Raw genomic sequence first — 16,749 nt, 5'->3', positions numbered from 1 at the left:
CTGGTACGTTAAATTATCATCACGCAAAACCAAGAAATAATAGAAATAAATAATTACTACCAGTCAACTGTGGAGCCGGTTGTCAGGCACTTTTGGCTGCACTGAGTCAAAACAAGCTGAGATGATTTCCACGACCAGTTTTACCGACCAGAGTTGAGACAAAGTTGGACCTCGTGACTGCAGCCGAACCTCCACAGCCACCTTCTCTGTGTTGCCAGACTCATCTCCTGGCTGGTGTCTTCAGTAGAATATCTCCATGTCCATGTTTGTACTCTCAGATATCTGCTGTGTTTCATCATGATCGCTTTCAGCTGTGTCAGAGGTCGTGTTAAGTTCCTGCTGGTGAAAACACAACATTTCGACACAAGACAAGCATGTCATCAGATAAAGACACACATCCAAGCAGGTAGCACAGTTGTAGAGGAAATGAAAATCCCTGCCGCACTGGGCTGATGAACCGAGTCCAACCGAGCAGAGTCGGGCCGGCAGATCTGATGGGAAACACCATAAATGCCTGCACTCAGGGTCCCCCATGGTTTTTACCACCATATTGTTCCTGTATGGTGAAAACAGTGGCTGAAAAAGCTGATCAAACTGTGAAACACACTGATCAAATATGAACCAGCAGTTTATTCTGTTAATGTTCATCTATTTTTCCTGTTTGAAAACGGACTTTTCTGTTTTCTCAGGTCATGTAGCACCAATGTAAAACAGTTTTATGCAAGAACGATCTTTCCAGCAGTGGAATACTTCTTAAATGTGCATTTCCGTTGTGTTTTGGTCGGAGCGACACTCTGTCTCATCATGGCGTCCACACATGAGGTGAATTTGAGTGAAACACCAGTGAGTGTATAAAATGTGTGCTGAGCTTTCGGTTCTGAAAAGTGAAGCGTGTGCTGAAAGTCTTCAAACCTGCTTCACATCACTGGTGTCAAAAAGTCTGGTTGTATGTAAGCTTATGAGAAAATGACTCTACTTCTCACCTGATTTATGACCTCAGTAAACAGTTTCCTGATGAAACAGACCATAAAGCAGGATATGCTGCAGGGCGTGGCGACCCCGGCGTGTCCTCGTGTTCTCATTCAGATCCAATCAGGATCTCTTCTTCAGCTCCGTCCTCTCGTCCAAAGATGGGAACGCCAAGATGCCAAACTTGAGGCTTCAAAATGATAAAGTCCACAAACTGAAGGCTGATGTCCTCGTGGGTTTACACATAAAACTTAAACATATAAAAACTGAGTTTTCCTTTTGTTTTCCAGATGTAATGACAACATTAGAGATGTTGATATTAAAGACGTGAAATGTTGAAGGATTTGCTGCAGGTGGATTTTGGGCTGTCTGACGGGGGAGGGAGGAGATTTCAGTTAGAGGAGGAATTAAAATGCTGGAGGGAAACAGACGGGCAAGGCCACCCAGCTGAGTGGCCTCATGAAAAAGTAAACAGGAAATCGGCACCCAGGATGGAGGCGCTTCCCCCCCGCCACCCACCAGCACGGCTGGGTTGGGTTGGGGGGGGTCATGGAGTCGGGGTGCCCTGTCAGACTGAGGCGAACCTCAAACCCCTCCCCTCCCCCCCCTGAGGCCTCAGTCAGACAGAGAGGGAGGATGCAGAGATAAATTTTTGATTTGGGAAATGGAAAAATGATAAAAAATACATTATAAAAATACATGATAGCTCTATAGAGCGTTGCTTTATAACAGAGCCCTCAGCTGATGGAATAAAAGATGTATTTAATCAACACGTCTTCGTTTATTTCATTTTAATTTGAAACAAACACAACAGAGATAAATCACAATTAGTTCATTTAACATTACAACTGGAGCTCCACCTTTCTCCTCATCCATGTCTGTCTCTACATCAGCGTTTGCAAGGCGGTGAAGCTAACTCCTAGCATGTCAACCAGGAAGATACAGCTGCCTGAGAGTCACAGCTCAGGGCAACAAAGTCCCGTCACTGCTACAACAACCACACTGTGGGCAGAAGGACCAAACGTCTGCAGAGCAGGATGGATATAAACCTGGACACACGTATGATCAGAAGAGACGATGAAGACGACTGTAAGGACACTTTGAGGTTTTGTGAAAAACACCCAGTGCATGCTGGGAGATATCCATGGCGAGACACGGACGAGTGAAATATTAATGAGACGTAACATTTTTGCAGTGAGGTAATTTTTTTTTTCTTTCCTCATCCTGCTCACAGCGTCAGCAGGTATGTTGTCACCTCCTCACACACGCATGATGACCACACACACACACACACACACTCTGCTGGTCCAGACAGGGCTGCTTCCAGTGTGTGTGTGTGTGTGTGTGTGTGTGTGTGTGTGTGGAGGCCATTTGCAGGTAGGGAAACGAACACGTTGTGGCACTCAGAGGGCAGCTGCAGCCTTTCAGTGCGAGATGCGTGATGCACCCTGAGCTGGCAGCGGAGGCGGAGGATGAAGAGTGTTGTGAGTGTGAAAGGTAAAGCGGAGAGTCTGGGATGTGTGCGTGTGTGTGTGTGTGTGTGTGTGTGTGTTTGTGTACGTGAGAGGTAAAGTAGAATGAAGTCACTCACCCGTCGTCCATTTTAGGATGATGATAAAAACGCTCAGATGAATCATCTCCCTGCTGCATCATCGTCCTCTGTCCTCCATCAGACAGACGGACGGTGGCCTGCAGGTGGAGTTTCAGTCGGGCTGCGTTTTTCAACAGAAAGACCTCAAGATCTTGATTTTTGCAAAAAAATACAAAAGAAAAAAATCCACTGATTAAATGTGTTTTGTGTCTTTTAATAAGTACGAAAACTCTGTCAGTGAAAACTGTCTGTAAACACTTCCCATCTCTTCTCTCTACAAGACTGCGTCTTACGTTAAGTGTAACGAGATGTTTTTGGGTAGAAATTAGACAAACTTGGTGAGATTTTGAGTCTCTGTAGGGTAACATGTCAGGTTTTACCAGGTTTTAGTTAAGCTTGAATCCTGAGTGTAGCTGTTAGGGCCCTGACACGTCAGACAGAGTGAAGAGCAAGACTGACTTGTCTGTAGTGTGTGTGCTTCACAAACAGTCAGACACTACAAAGTTTTTCTGTGCTGCTGTTGTCCAACCTGTGGAGGAGAAATATAAAAGGCTGATAATAAATAAAACTGCACTGTCTCTCATCGAGTGTCTCTGAATGATTAAACAGACTTAAACAGCTGTTGATGAAAACCTATAGAGCTTACAGTGCTGAAGACAGCACAAACAGATGGTCACAGACACAGTGGTGTATCCATTCAAAACCCAGTCACGGCGGCAACCCAGTCACCAGAATCAATGTTGGCGACGTACGATTCTGCAAACAAGGAACACGTTGAAACTTCACATTTCTTACTTTCTTTTGGTTCAATTTTCAGTTTCATGTTCTGAGCTTAAAGTCTGATTAGGGTTAGGTAATAAAAACACTTGGTCAGGTTGAGGAAAACATCACGTTGTGGCTGAAAATACCTGGTTCCTGATGCCTTGTTAAAAATATCCAGTGGTTTCACATTCACAGATGTTGAAAAACTGTGGCAGCCTTCTCCAGTGTTACTCCACCACCATCCCCTCCACCGTCCGATATGACAGTCAGGTCTTCTAATGTGAACGGATATGACACGTTTTGTAGAAATGTCATTATGGTACGTAACCTCTGACACGTAAAGGTGTGAATGTATACATGGTTTTGCAGAAACTGCCAACATTTTATCTTCACAACAAGGCTGACGGTGGCTCCTGCTTCACATTGTGTCGTGTAATATTTCTGTTGTACTCTTGATCGTGGACGGGCTTTGTGTCAAAGACGGTGCAGCAGGTAGCAGGAGGAAGTCTGTCACAGTGAGTCACTATTCAAAGTTTCTCCAGGTAGTGCAACGGCTGACCCTCACTGATTTAACCAGCTGATCCCAGGTGTCCGTGCAGGCCTGCATGTCCTCCTGTCCTCCTGTCCACCTGTCCTCCTGTCCTCCTGTCTGACCGTCTGACCGTCTTGGAGTTTCCTGTTTAAACAGAGTCCTGTCATGTTTGCACTGTAGCTGTGTCGCAGCACGGGGATCAGTTACACCAGGTCCTGGAAGGTCAAACAGACATGTCTGACACACACAGCAGGCTGACTGCATCAGACCTTTTTATTCTGGATAGTAGCACTGAGGATTTTGTTGCAATGAATCCAGAATAAATGTTTGCCGAGTACATTTCTGCTTTTGTTTTCTGCAAATTTACGCTTGTTTAGGTTGAATGTATATTGTCAAGAGCTGCTAACATTATATCCTGGAGACTGGGCTGTGCTCTTCCTCACTTTTAGTCTTGAATGGATTCTCTGGACGAAGGAAATCTTCCACCTTCAGTCTCTCAGTTCATCCTGAATCAAACCAACACATTTCTTTCCTGAACCAGATCTGTTTGTGTTGATGGATGCAGATGTAGAAAGCTGCAGAGAGAATTACGGAGGAGAGAAGAGCGGATATAAATGGGAAAAGTGGCGAGCAGCTTGGACGTAGAAATGAGGTTAATGTCTGAGAGAAAGACCAAAGAAAGAAGGAAAAAAAGGGTACAGAGAGACAAAGAGAACGAGCAGAGAGAAGGAGGACAAGGCCCACCACACTCAGCTACAGGAAAGACTGCAATTAATAATTTACATCATCTGTCACTGTGCGCTCCACTGGACCACTCAACAAACAGCAGCCGTAATTTAAGGCAAAAACACACACGCTCATGCAAGGGTACTGCACACACACACACACACACACACACACACACACACACACACACGCTCACACACACACACACAAGCTCACACAAGCTCACAAAGAAATAGATGTGTGCAAGGAGCTGCATTAACACACACATGCACAAACAAATGTGGTCGCATGCAAGTGGCTGCACACACACACACTCACTCACACACTCACTCACACACACACACACACTCACTCACACACACACCCACATGCGGCAGCACAGCTCACCGTACACTCTGCCCGACTTCCTGCTAAAAGCAGAACAGCAGAGATCAAGCGGCGGCGGCGGCAGCGTGGCCCCTCTCCTCTCTTTTATATCCGTCGGTTCATATCCCAACCTGGACCTCCGTTTCCTCTGAGCCTTCACTCCAGGAAGCGTGCCTCTCTCACAGTCCTGCCTTTTGTCTCTGCAGCGGCAGCCATGTTAAATTTATGCAGTGTATGTCACCGCTAGCTAGCACCCGACAGTAAATATTTGATTCGTTTCCCATCCCTCGGAGAAATTCCCCCAAGCATACGATTAGACCTGTTGGGGGCAGACACAAAGTGATAGCAGCCATGTTAAATTTACAACGTTTGTTTTGGAGAGTAAAAACGTCCAGCGAAGACCTCGGTGGACAGTCATAATTGATCAGCTGTGTCTACAGCAGACGGATATTCAGCACTTACAGTAACTTTAGTTCCTCGAGTAACACGGTCGCTCTCACAGACAGCGTGGATAGATTACTAAATATGAACAGTTATAGTCACACAATTATTCATAAACTTCTCCTCAACCTTTTCCAAGGCCTTGATAATGAAATATTCAAGGTTTGTGGGACACTTTTAAAGATGCACTAAATCATATAGAGAGATCGAATGACCAAGTGTGACAGCAGAAAGGACTCTGAAGTTTCTCTGACGTATTATAAAAATACAAAGAAACACTTTGTCATTAAGCTTCGGCATCACCCGACTGTTTGTCTTGCAGTGAACTTTCTTCCAAGCAATAGATTTGATTTCCAGCTTGTAACCAGGTGAGTGAATATTGGACGTGGCAGCATTCATGTGAAATGAAATAGTTCTTCAAATGAATGCTAGCATGATATTTGTTTCTGTGCGATGTGTGTAAACAGAGATTAGTTCGCTAACATGTCCACCGTATCAGTTTTTAAGGTGATAATGTGTCCGTGTTGTGGATGAAGCTTGTTGGGATGTAAACAATGATAAATAATGCAGGTATACGAAAAAAACAACACAAGAGGACTTCAGACAGGACTTGTTACAGACTTAATGGAGACCTGACCCTGTGAAGACTTGAAGGCAGAAACATTTAAGACTAGTTTGACCTGGAGTCCCTATAAATCTACTGTCCACCTGCACAGGTATGTTACACCTGTGAGACAGTTTCAGTTGTTATCAGTTCAGAAAACAATGAAAGGTATAAACCTCGACGTGAGCGTCCTCACTGAACTACAAGACTGTGGTCCAGTAACAACTGTGAAAACAAAGGTGCGAGGAGAGGATTACCACAAACTGTCGGAGCAAACGGAAAATTGTATTGATAAAGAAATGTTGTGGCTGTTTGGACAGTTTTAATGACTCATCATTTGTCATCAGAGGGATTTCCAGGCACCTGCTGCTTAAGTCTGACAGATAAAATGCACAAAGACGAAGCACCAGCGGAAAAAACAACATTACAGTGACCTGTTGGAAATACAAAAGCATGCAGAAGATTGTTTCAAGGAGCTCTTGCACATCTTAACATCGACAGGTGTGCAGGAGAAGGCCGACAAAATCAGGAAAAAAGACTCCCACACACTGTTCACTTCACTTTCGAATGACAACAACAACGTTTCGGTACCGAAACATTGTTGTTGTCATTAAAGTGGCCAGTGTGTGGGAGTCTTTTTCCTGAGAAGATTGTTTCAAGAAATACCTGTGAGATTAGCCTGACTGACTGAAGTTTAAAGGATTACCTCATGATATTTCTTGTGCATGGTGACTCATCATGTTCTCCTCACTGTGCGACTCATCATATCAGTTACACCTGTTCGTTAAACAAACGCAGCACAAAGCTGAGTGCCGAGAAGCCGGACAAATGTTTTATTATTAAATACCAACGACCTCACACTGGAAACCAAACCTTTTACAATACTCACACTGGCCATCAGGAGAAACGTCACTCCAGCCATGATGACACCTTTCCTTTGTGGGCGATGACATCATAGGTGCATGACATCATGTGTGCTGAAGAGAAGGGTGATGATGTCGCAGGCTGCAGTCGGACTCTGAATAGTTCATGAACGGCTGAGAGGAAAGAGTCAAAGTGTCTGTCAGGTGGTTTTACATGCGGAGGAGGAATCTGGACAACAAACTGAGAAGTAGAAGAAGAAACTTCATCAGCAAATATAGTTTTTATTGTACAAAACAGATTACAAATATATTTCCTTTATTTTCTGTGCGAAACACAAGTAGAGCAGACTGACAGACTTTTTCGTCATCTGACTTTTACGTGGAGGTTGGTGTGGCCTTTGTGTGTCATTACAATAATATAAATATATATATATATATATATATATATATATATATATATATCGAATATTCAGACATTTAAATAGAGATTTGAATTTTGACGAGGCTGACGGAAGCGATGGCACATCGAGACGAGGTCAGCGACACACACCAACCTGAACGGGAAACATTTCAATTTCACACTTCATCTGTCGTAAAAATATCTGCCGCTACCCGACACACACACACACACACACACACACACACACACAGGAAGTGTTGTCAGTCACTCACCATTGCACCGCTTTCCAGATTATTTCAGGTACCTTCGAATGGGATCGGGTGATAAGACACCTGAGCTCAGACTGAGCCTGCAAATACAGTTTCAAGGGGAATTCAGCTTATTGAAGGAATTCCTCATTCAGTCCCAAAACATGACGACAGATTGTAGATACTTTATAATTTTTTTTATAGCTGACAGTGAGAGCGACCTCGGAGTAATCTCTAGACATCAACCCTAAAAAAAATACAAGACGGGGGAGGTCAGAGGTCAGAGGTCACAGTAATGTGAAGTGAAGACGGTGAAAAGGGAGAAGTGAGAACCAAAGAGGGAGTGGATGCTACAGCCAGGGTGAGGATCCTGATAGAATATATTATTATTATTATTATTATTATAATTATTATTGACTGATGCCCCTGATGAAGTTGATATGGTGAATGTGTTAGCATCAGCTGCCTAAATACACATCCAGCAGAAAAATGAGTCCCAAAACATGATGTCAGATGTTGAAATGTTGTCACTGACAGTGGTCTGTGGTCTGGAAGCCTCCTCGTATAGTTATCACATCATCACCGGCCCGTTCACCTTCTCACAGAAAAATCACGTAACGTCAACATGATGCACGTCTTGTAGAAATGTTGATATGAGACGTATAACAAGTACAAACTTTGAGTATTAAAGTTAATGTTATTGGACTTTGTGGTTTGTGCTTTTTGTGTCAGAGGTGCTTGGTGAGGCTGGGCGTGGCTTTGCTGCTGGTCGGAGCGGTGCCGGTCCACACACCTCAGCACAGTGAGTTTAATCAGCACCTGCTCTTATACCCAGACCCTCCCTCTGCACGGGGCCGGGTTATTGTCGCCAGCTCCAGTGGAACTTGATCGCTCTCAGTATCTCTCGAGTTTGTGTATTTAGAAAGCCTTCTTGTGTTCACTCACTAGCGCTTTAACCCTGCCTACCTCCTCTTCCAGTGTGACCGGACCATACCTGAGAACCAGCTCCTCAACCACTCACCACCCAGCCTCCCGCACCTCTGCCACCACTCACAACCTCGACAGCCTGAGCCAGCCTCCTGGGTAAACCATGAGTCTCCACCTGCACCACCCCGGGAGCCACCGTCTCATCCTACCAGCGACTCATTCTTGTGATCAATAAATTCACCTTTCACCACCCGTTTGGCGTCACTGTTGGGTCCACCTGTTCCTCAGTACAACCGTCACAGTTTAAGAAAACTAGTGCAGAAAATTAAATCAACGACAAAGACAGATTTGTACAATGATGATTATTCATGTAACATTAGCAAAAATAGAAAAGATGACATCGATACTAAAACATCTCACGTCTCAGTAACAAGCTTACAAACACTGAAAGTTATGACAGAACTAAACTAACGATGTTTATGTATTAAAACTCTTTCTGGCCACTTCACACAGATCAACATGAAGTCAAACAACACTGATTTATTCTGCAGTGAGATGAATCCGACCTGTTAACTTGTTTTTAAATGTAAATAATATAAAACAATCTATATTCTCTGCAGCAGATGCCACATTATGAGCGCAGCCTTTAATCCGGCCTGTTTGCTCTACAGGCGTTCATGAATTGTGTGTTTGACCTGAGGCGATGGAGTCTCGACTGCACTGCTGTATTGTATGACAGCTCTCGCTGAGAGATCGCGTTGCTGTTTAATTCGTCTGATCTTTTGATCCTGGATTAATTTAAAGCGAGACCACAGCAAACAGATCGCAGAGAGAGGGAGAGAGGATGAGAGGAGGTAACTGCTGCGTGGAGGAGCCTCAGCTGGTGTTTCTTAACGTCCAATGAGCTACATCACAGACTTCACTTCCCTGCGTCAGTTCATCTTTAGAGGAAAGAGTTGGAGGTATTGTTGCTGCCGAGTGAAGGCCAGGACACTTAAAGAGTTGCTAAGTGTTTTGAAATAAATGTACAAAAGCTCATTTATTCACATAAAAAACACATTTTGAACTGATCCACCATCCGGACAAAGTTAAACCCAATCTCCAGAATAAATGTTGCCGATGCTTGTTTCTCCAAACCACAGATATATTGTAACTTATACTAAACTTGTCATCAGCTGTACTTTGTTTTTTCGTGCTAACATGCTAAATCAAGTTGGTAAACATTATTCTTTGGTACCATGATGTTAGCATGTTGGCATTATCAGTATGAGCATGAATTATGACTGAAATTAAAGTATGAACTTTTACAATGTGGGTGAACGATGTCCTAAAAACTCAGCAGACGAATATTAACTGCTGTGGAGCTCTCTGTTATAACCACTATATAATCCTATCACTTGACTTGGAGCCAGCGATGAGCAGATGAGACACTTTAGGGAGACACTAACCCTAACATGGAGATGGTTAGAGATCTTTTGTCTGTTTGTAAGCAAAAACGTTGAACTTCAAATTCAGCCTCAGTGGATGTGATTCACCAGAAAACGCCTTCTCAACCGCCTGCGTGGAAATTCCTCCTGTGAAGCAACGGCTGAGCGTTTGTTTGGCGTGACGATGGTGCTGATATCAGTGAGAGAGACAGGTGTGTCGAGGCATGTATGCTGCTGCCAGCTCTTCCCAGTAACTCCAATCATTCGTGACCACAGCTGGCAAAAACTCAGAACTGCGGTTTTCAAATTCACTGTGTTGTGTTATCGAGCCAAGATGTGTCCCAACGACTTCTGAACTGTACGAGTCGGCATCACACATGAACACACACATCATAACCCCCAACACGTCCAGCCTTTAAATACACAAGCCACTCTAACACACTTACTGTGTAAGAAGCCCCCCAGACTGTGTGTCCTGCTGCTGGTCGGACCTCCAGGCCTCATCAATATTGTAAACTGGTACTTAGCGGACAAAAGACGGCAAAGACCAGAGCAGAGGACACCTGGGGCAGAGAGAGAGCAGCCAGGCGGCGGGAAGAAAGAAAAGTGGCAAATATCCAGCCTGGTGTGTGTGTGTGTGTGTGTGTGTGTGTGTGTGTGTGTGTGTGTGTGTGTGTGTGTGTGTGTGTGTGTGTGTTTAGGTACAGTATGTGTTTGCATCTCACTCATCAGTTGAACAGTTTTCTCTGTCAGCAGACACTTTGACTTGATTTGTGTTCATTTGTTGGTTGTCAGATTATTTTTCCACACAACATACAGTTTCTGTCTCCTTCTTATGTTCCTTATATACAATGTGCCAGTGCAGTGATGTTAGAGGAGACACATTACGCTCATTTTCAGGTTTCTTTAGACCAGGTTCACCTGCTTTAATGCTCAAAAATGTTTCAGTATTTAGATGAACGTCCATCGTGTCGTTTGTATCTTTCCTAAAATACACCAGCGTGAAATGAAAATGATTGTACAGATACTGGAGGGAAAATGGAGGATGCAGACAGTCAGTGCACGTTGTGAGTTAACTGCATACATGTACGTTCAGTCTGAGAGGAATGTGTTGTGGAGATCAGTTCACCGAATAATTATATTCATGAATCAATAATCACTTTTGCAGCTACATAATAAGACGTAAGTTCATAGACTCATAGCCTGTTGGAAAGAAATGTCACAGCCAAGAAGTCCAGAATCATCAGCGGCTGGTTTGGTTCTGATACTTACAGCCTCAGTGTGCGTCGTCCATATTCCCCTCAAACGAGCTCCTCGCCCCTGAGCTGCTGCAGAGGAGCTGCTCGGTGTCCAGCAGCAGCAGGCTGTGGATGTACTGTGCAGATCTGAGCTGAGAAAATGTTCGACACGGTGAATACGAATGTTAAAAAGTAGCGTGCACGCTCAGCCGGCCGTCCCTGAAAAACAGGAAGGACGCGGCCTCGCTGACTGACTGACAGCCGGTCAGAGATGTGAGAGGATGTGTTTACTTCTCCTCCTCCTAAACCCTGCCACTCAGTGTGTCCACAGCATCGGCTCAGTTAACAAAATCAATACGCCTGCGTGTGTGTGAACGTGTCATGAGGAGTGTATGAGAGTGTGAGGGGGAGGCCGGGGAGAGGTGAGTGTATCTGTGTGTGTGTGCAGGTGAGAGAGTCGCTCCCAAGGCGGGACGTCCCTTTTCCCTCACATCAATTATTGAGGCGTCAGGACACACTGAGAGCTCCGAGGGGGGGTCACAGGTCAGGAGACCGGGGCCTCCGACGGGGCTTTCAGGGGCCTCAGTGTCCCTCACCCCGTCCACACACACACACACACACACACACACACACACACACACGCCATCCAAAGGAGACTCGACTCACAGAGTGCATTAACTCACCCACACTGTGTCAGAGGTCAGCTGATCTCCATCATTCTTCAACATATTCAGATTTTTTTCAGAAGAGATGAACAGCGATGTGACAGCCGATGTGGAGGAATAAAACATATCGTTTTTAATTATCTGTTGACTTGTTCATTAAAATGTAATAGAGAAACTGGTCACAGCTCTAATGTGTTTGTTTCCTATTCGTTCACTTGACTTCATCTGTTCTCGTCGCTGGTTCACATTAACAAAACTAAGCTGCGAGCAACAAAAACAGTTATATTGTGTGTAATCTCCTACAGTTTAGTGTGTAATTCAGATGTAAGGGTTAAACCAATGAAGATTTTTAAAGAACGTTCGAATCATTTTCCAGCTGTGTGACAGAACCAGGTATTTTCAGCTTAAACGTGATGTTTTGTGCCTAAAGCAGAGCATAAGCCCTGTGTGTTGTCTTTATTCCACTGGATCTACTGTGCACAATTTTTTTTAAAACGAGGTCTAATGAAGCTCTCAGGGAGAGCACACATCATCACGCTCAGCCAGAGGATCCTTCTTGTAGGCCTGAAAACTTCCTAAGCGTGTAATGACGAGTGGAATGAAAAGGGCTCCATCCTGGAGCATGTCTGGACAGACAGACGCATGCATCAATACGAGACTGGAGGGGCACAAACATGCACAAACATGCACAAAAATGCAGAGTTAAAAGTGTTTATATGCTCACAAACATGGGAGGACATTTAATTGTAGGTACGTGAGCCAACAAAGCTGCCAAACTGCTGACACCTGCAGACATCTCCATCCATGATCCTGGAGACCAAAACAGGTTTTTTAATGCAAACCATGATGTCTTCTCACCTGAACCCAGTGGTTTTTGTGCCTAAACCTGATCAGAGCATCAGCACAGAGCTGTGACAAGAGAGAAATAAAAAATTCAATCTAAACACAGCGTATAGTTACAACATAAAGAAACGTTCAGCTTGAACTCATCTGTGGTTTTGCAGAAACGTCCTGAGCTAACATTTATTGTCTGTAGATATAAAAGGTTCACTGTAAGGTAACAAAAACACAATGATTCTTAGTTTCAGGTGATTTTACACTAATGAAAACCTAAACCCTGAACACTGGACCTTTTAATGAACAGTATGTGAATTATACTAATACTAAAAACAACATCAGATGTCAGATTGAGAGCTGGTCTGGAGTCAGTGTCTTGCTGGATTGGATGCTCAGTGTTTGAAGGGATTGAACCCTGACGCCGTCATCTGGTCCGCTGAGAGCTCTGAGGTCATGAAACTCCCTCACTGCACAGAAATAACCATCGACTCCGGAACAAAACTGCAGTTATGTGGTTTCTGGGCCTCTGCAGTGTTATGTGTTCATCTTGAAGTCCGTTCCCCAGCAGCAGATCGACTGAAGCTCTCAGAGCAGCCCTGCAACTGTACTTCAGCTCCACAAACTGCTCTAAATCCCTCAATGAAATCCCTTATTCTCTGAGCAGCTCCGAGGGGTTCTGAGGACTTTATACCCGAGACAAGAGCGCCAGGATTTACTACACTCGCCTCCTCTCTCGCCCTCACCCCGGTCCTCCCCACATCTCTCCCTTTCGACATGCTTTGAGGGAGTTATTCCACCGTGAGTCTCCTACTGCCTCTTCTTCCTTCTCTTCATTTTCAGGAGCCGATTCTGGCCCGAGACCACCAAGATACCCCCCCTCACCTCCCACCTCACTCACCCACACTTTACCCTCACCCCCCACCACCACCACCACCACCACCACCTCCACCACCGCTGGCTACATTAAAGGTAGGGATGGCTGATGCGTGTAGCGTTAAAGGGGCGGGCGGCCCAGCAGCGGCTGCCTGTGTCTGGGCCGGGCCCGGCTCATGAAATATTGACGGGCGAGTGTCCCTTCCAGGAGCTGGCTCGCTCGGAGGAGGAGGAGCAGGAGGGCCACATTAATATTTCACACTGCAATCTCCTGCTTGACAAACTCTCCCACGTGATTGGGTAAAAAGCCGCTTGCATTGCCTAGCAAGCACCAGCCCTCCTCCCCCCTCCGCCTCCCCCGCCTCCCCCCTCCACTCTCTCTCTCTCCACATCTCTTTCTTTCTCCGAGGCTCGCCCGCCCTCTCTCTGTTTGCTTCCTCTCACCTCACTCTTCTTGCTTTTTTAACCAAATTTGATTTCTGATTGGTGTTTGGCGTGTGGAGGGATGAGGCGGCGGCGGCGGAGCAAGGGTGAGTGGTGGTGCAGGGAGGAGGGGGGGTAATTAATTACGGCCAGTGATTTTGGCCAGCTCCGGTCGTCGTGGGCTCCCGCGCTCGGCTGGCCGAGGCCTCCAGGGGCCCTGCCCGTGGGTCCTGCCGAATGAAGTGGCATTCATTTTTTATGAAGAGCAGGTTATCCTATTTAGTCAGATTAAAACAGGCGAGGAGGAGGAGGAGGAGGAAGAGGAGGAGGAGGAGGAAGAGGAGGAGGAGAGGGGACAGAGAAGCCAGAAAAAAATAGAGCCTTCCTCCCATTTACCCCTCTCCTCCTCCTCCTCCCTCCTTCTCTGTCTGCTTTACTTTACTCTTCACTCAAAAACAAGCTTCCCCTCCTCCTCCTCCTCCTCCTCCTCCTCCTCCTCCACCGCCACTCCCATCAACCCTATCTCACCCCCCGCCTGCCGCCCCCCCACCTACCCATTAACCTGGTTCTGGGTGCAGAGTGCTTTGCTGACCCTTTGCCAGGTGTGGCACATCCCTCCGTCTCCTTCTTGTTTTTTCCGTCTCCTCTCCTGAACTTGTTATTTCTGGATGTTTTTGAGGTTTTATTTAAGCGTTCCTCTTCCACTCAGCTGCACAGACTTTAACAGCGGATGACGTGAGGACATCTGAGTGATTTCTGATTTATTTTTTGTGGGCAGCAGATTGTTTACAACGCGGCTCGGTCACTCGGAGTGAAGCTGAACATTAAAACCTGAGCAGACAAAAAACACAGTGTCAGTTTCTTTTATTTTCATTGTAAATATCTCCACCAGCAGAAACCTTAATGTGAAAATTAAATCCTGCTGTAAATAATTTATTGACAGCAACCACGTCCACATTGGATGATTCTTTGGCTCCGCCCACTGAGTTTTACGCAACCAATGATGTTATTTCTGCTTGTATAACTAAAAACTGCCATTTTCTGTCTTCATGACTCAAGTTTTTTCCTCTGCTGTCGTCTTCAATCAGCGTGTTATTCTTCTGATTTCAGTCCGTCTGCTCTGTGTTGGTATCAGTTTTCAGCACTACTGTTCGAGGAGGATGGTTATGGGATGTATACACTCATATTTACACATACGTGGACCTCCTGCCTCTAATCCAGCAGCTCCTCTCATGTATTCATGCTCCTGCTGCAGACTGAGCGAGGGATGAGGCAGGCTGGATAAATGCTTAAAGGCCAGCTGCCAGGATAACTTACCCTCCTCTGGGCAGTGGAGGTGTGAGAGAAATCAAATATAAAAACAGAAAGACTCCTCCAGGACTTCATCACAACCAGAAAACACCCACACCGAGCCCCCCCGGTGGGGCAGCGAGCAAGTGAAGAAACCAGCCCGAAAAGCCTTAAAAGCTGGATGAATTAATAAAACTTCCACGTCTGTCATTTCCTAAAACATTTAGGTGATCAGCAGCAGAGAGCAGGACTCAGAGAGCGGCTGTGTGAGTGGAGGGAGGAGTCGGACAGAGAAACAACACACATATTTCAAATGTTTACGAGCTCATGTGAATAAAACTGCAGGTCATCGTCCATCAGTGTCTCCCAGTGCTGATCCTCCAGGTGTTGTATCAAATTAAATTAATATGACAGTGTGAAAGAGGTCGCACATCGTGATGAACCAGCCCAGACTCATCCCAGGGTGTCAAATACCAAAGATTTGTCACCTGACGTAGTTTACAGAGCGACAAAGGTCGGAGGTCGGGGCTGAGTGATGGGTCAGTCTGAAGCCAAACGTCCATGATCTTCTCCTAAACCCAACCAACTTCTCAACATCATCACCAAAACAACTTTTATATTTTAGTTTTACTTTAGTTGACTAGAGGTCAGGTGCAGTTAGCGACTAGCGTGTGATCATGTTGCTCTGTAGCTGCTACATGTTTCTCCCACAATAACTAATATCAAACAACTTCTTCCTTTTCTCCCACGTAAGAATCGTTCTTATGTTTTTGGACATTTGCTGAAATGACACATGCTGACCTTTTTCTTCTTGCAGGGACAGTTTGCAGAAAACTCATTTTAAGACGGAGGATTCGTGTGAATGACCATCTCTTATATTCTTTTTGTTAACAAGGTCAGAGAGAAGAGAGCAACCATCTCATGTGGTGAACAGTGGAGGATAATCTGTGTTGTCTGTATCATTAGATGGAGTTTTGTTTTGGATGAGTCGTGTTCAGATTCTCTTTGAGCACACGAGAACATTGTTGTCTTGAGTTTTTGTACTAAGAAGATTGTTCCTCCCTCTCCTCTCCATGTCTTCCCTTTTGTCTACTTTAGTTATTTTCTTCATCTTGTCTTCCTCCCCACAGCCTCCCTCAGCCCCACTTCACCCCATCCATCTCCTCCTCCTCCTCCTCCTCCTCCTCCTCTTCTTCTTCTACCTGTCTGCCGCCAGCTGTGGGAGGTTTCTGTTAAATGATGCAGGAGGCGGCAGACAGAACTGTAACATGGCAAAGCCAATGGCACGTAAAAAACCAGCATGGCCAGCATGAAACATCCTCCTGGGGTTAGAGGTGGAGGAGATGAGCAGGGAGCGAGGCAGGTGAAGAGGCTGAGAGAAGGTGGAGAGGGTGGAGAAGGTGGAGAGGGTGGAGGCAGAACTGTGAGGATGAGAGCGAGAAGGATGGAGGTGAAGAAATGGAGGAGAAGCGACGACGCTCGAGGCCGAAGTTACATGTGACATCATCAAACTGCGTCTTTTGTTTTTATTGTTTGGATCGAGAGAAACTACACACCGTGTGTTTAG

This window comes from Pagrus major, chromosome 13, assembly GCF_040436345.1.
Source record: "Pagrus major chromosome 13, Pma_NU_1.0".
Taxonomy (NCBI): Eukaryota; Metazoa; Chordata; class Actinopteri; order Spariformes; family Sparidae; genus Pagrus; species Pagrus major.
This window is presented reverse-complemented; position numbering follows the sequence as displayed.